Raw genomic sequence first — 3,886 nt, 5'->3', positions numbered from 1 at the left:
ATATTTCTAGAAATATACATTTCAAAGAACGCGATCGTTTTTATATGTTAAATCCTTGAAGTCCATAAACTATGTTCAATTTATTATATCATTATTAATATCTTACCAAAAGATGAAACAATCTGACATTTTTGGATTATTTGCTACTGGATTTTGTTGTTTTACAAACTGAAAGTATGTTTCGACTTAAAAATTCAAAAATCAAATGTAGTATATAAAAATAAAATAAAGTTTATATAACTTTTGAAAAAAAACAAAAAACAATGAAAATCGAGTTTAGATCAAATAAAACCGTATCGAGGTTATGATGAATTAAAAAGTAAAATACAATTTAAGATAAAAAGTGCATTGGTGATGTAAATTTTCCATCCAATTCGTTAACATATAATATCCCGTAAGGTGTGAAATATATTATCAAGTAAAAATCGACGTTTTACTTCTTAATAAATATAGTTATAAAACATTATAACAAAGTCGGCATATCTGCCGCTAATGTATGCGAACGAAGATATTGGTTTACGAACATTTAGTACCAACCAAGATTGCCCTACAACGTCTAAACAAAAAGTCCGCGTTCTTACAACGCTAAAAATTGGGTTTACCTAGAAACAATTTGTAAAGTGCAAGTTAAAGTTTTAAAAGCCCTTGGTTTTTTTGGTTCGGCTGCTGCCAGATCTGGTCGAGCGCACGTGCTTTGCTATATCGGAGATAGCTTTTTTTTTTCGTTCTCATATGGGTGAAACAAACAGCAAACAAATTAGCACTGTATATAGTTGTTCCGAGTATAGGAACACAAAATTCAACAACAGATCATCATCAGAAAAAGATTTTGCTTGTGATGGTTTACTTATTTCATAATTAGACAAACAGACGTTTTCTGCAGGTTGTTTGAGATATATTTGGTGTAAGCTTTCGACTCCAGTGTAGGTATAACTAAACTGTCGTTAGTCGAGAGCTAATTTAAAATGTAAATAAATTAAACTAGTAATTTGTTGGAAGCAAAGATATTATTATCGATAATCTCGAGTGTTTGAAATTTAGAGTTGATCTAGACTGACAAAAGTCTAGTTAAGCTTAAGTTATAAAAAATAGTATTTGATGAATAGTAACACTATTAAGTTCAGGGTAGAACCCGAAAGAAGTGTCCAGTGTTGATACTGTTTAAACCTTTTTCTTTTTTGTTTAGTACAAAGATACACAATGATCTGCACGCTGTCCACCGTTGAGAATTGAACCCCGGACTTTAGCATTGTAACACAGTTTAACTTGATCAAGAGCAGGCTTCTTTCAATAAAAGTTTAGATAAACGACCTTTATATTCCAGATGTAAATATATTTGTTTTTTATTACTACCAACGTTTCGCTTTTACTGCTTCTTCAGGGTTAATACAGGGTTCAATATGAACTTTCATACTTTGTAGGCATGGTTATTTCAAAACAAGCAAGATAATAACTGCACATACAAAATTCTACACTTCAAAGAAACATCAAAACTGTTTATAGAGTTGTTTGTAATTATTTTTTCTCGAAGACCAGACACCCAGGCGTTATCAGTAACTCCTGGTTGTCGCCGTATTTTATATTGGAAGTAAAACTGGCTCCTTAGTAATTTAAGACCATAGTACGAACATGCGCTAGTTATGAATGGCTATTCGATAAATACGGTTTTACAATATTTTTGAAACACTCTGCATAATATAATACATGCCGAAACCAATTTTAGTTCATTGTTTATCGTATGCTACATGTCGTTACAAGTCCAGTGTTGTAGTGTTAAATTCAGAAATGAGGGATCATCTCGCCATGTTTCTTTCATCCCTCTCCTCTGGAAGAAAGGCTATTAATCAATGTAGTGTGTTTGTCCATTAATTAGTAATTCAGAAATCCATTGCTTGAGGAATGTTATTGTAAAGTAGCAGTATTTTGGAAGTCAGAGTGCGTTCAGCTAATAATAAAAAAAAAATCACTTCACATAACGAGACATGCTTACAATTCCACCACTCCATATTTGAATATATAAGAAAGAAATGCAAAAAATAATCTACATTTGACGTACGGAAGCAGCCTCTGCACATGAAATGAGTATTCGGCACTCTCTCTACACATCAAGTGAGGGTTAGGCGTTCCCGCGCGACTCCTGAGGACTACAATAGTGCTCAAACTCTGGAATATCTGATAGCACTATAAATATAGTTTTCGACTTACGTTTTTGTCTTAATTTAAATATAATAAGCCACGTAAACGTTAATAAATAAACCATGAAAAAACGATAGATTGAAGTCAGCATAGTAAACTGATGTGTGTTTTTCTTCGTTACCTAGCTCAGTGCTTTCCAAACTTTTTTGCGGCACGTGTAAATAAGACCGTATGACAGGCCTAGTGGCATCCCTCTGACTAAGACAGGCAAAAATTACTATTATAATGTGTATCAAGAATAAAATAAATTAAATTTGAAATTTAAACAAAATATTAAATTGATAATAAATTTACATTAATAAATAAAAATTACTTAATAATTGTAAAAATTCCGCGGCACACAATTTGGGAAGCACCTATCAATCACCTGAATAACATCAAAATTTAGTATCGCTATAATTCAAGTCACACTGCCAAGAAGACTAACACCACCGCTACAACGGCACACATCTATGGATTGTGGAAATCAAGCTCCTGCGAAACACGGGTGAAAGCGTTTGACATGCCACAAGCGGAAACTATTTACATGGTACTACAACACGTTTTATCATGAACTACAGCAAGGAAAAATGTTATTTCGACACGGCTGGAGATATCTTCAGTCTACACCTGTTAAAAGTGAGATCTAATGAGTTATAGTAGATTTTTTACTTTCATTATCCAATAGAGGTGTTATTAGGCACGCTATGATTTGGATAATGTATCATTCAGGTTGGAAAATGTCAGCATACAAGAATGGGTGTCTCCGTAATAATAATAAAAAACATAAGTATAAATACAAAATAATTTATTTGTTACAAAACGTAGTTGTTACGTTTTTCAATGTCAGTCCTTATGACGAAACATTTACATGCATTAGATAAGTTATGTGGTGGTTTCATGTGTCTTGTTTATATGCATTAGATAAGTTATGTGGTGTTTTCAGGTGACTTGTTTACATTTACATGTATTAGATAAGTTATGTGGTGGTTTCATGTGTCTTGTTTACAAGCATTAGATAAGTTATGTGGTGGTTTCACGTGTCTTGTTTACATTTACATGTATTAGATAAGTTATGTGGTGGTTTCATGTGTCTTGTTTACAAGCATTAGATAAGTTATGTGGTGGTTTCACGTGTCTTGTTTACATTTACATGCATTAGATAAGTTATGTGGTGGTTTCATGTGTCTTCTTTACATTTACATGCATTAGATAAGTTATATGGTGGTTTCATGTGCCTTGCTTAGGCGATATTTTCATGCGTTGTTCATACTGAAAAAAACGGTACACCATTTCGTCTTCAAACCTGATTATTCGCCCTTTCATACCCTGTATTGATGATTATTTCAAAGTCGGTGAGAGGTTTTCTTGCTGGAGGCGGGCGGAGGTTGTTTAGGGAAGTATTAAAGGCTGAAAAAACTGTTCAAATGTGATAAAATGGATAAATTCAACGGAAAATGGTAAATAATGACGTATAATGGTCTCTAGTAGGAAGGCTGTACATAGGCTATCAGACAACTGGTCTGTTCACTGTACAGCATGGTCAACTTCGCTACGTAATAATAATTGCTACTTGCTGAACTTGCCCTTCAAAAATCACCAGATCACACTGTCCATATACCTAATATCGATCTCAATGGAGCAGCGGGAGTAATTACATAGGCCTGCGAATTTAGACTTCGTAAATGTTGTTTTGGTTTTAATAGAGGAT

This window comes from Limulus polyphemus, unplaced genomic scaffold (genome assembly GCF_000517525.1).
Source record: "Limulus polyphemus unplaced genomic scaffold, Limulus_polyphemus-2.1.2 Scaffold709, whole genome shotgun sequence".
NCBI classification, from domain to species: domain Eukaryota; kingdom Metazoa; phylum Arthropoda; class Merostomata; order Xiphosura; family Limulidae; genus Limulus; species Limulus polyphemus.
The sequence above is the reverse complement of the archived record's forward strand: the minus strand, read 5'-3'. Positions refer to the sequence as shown.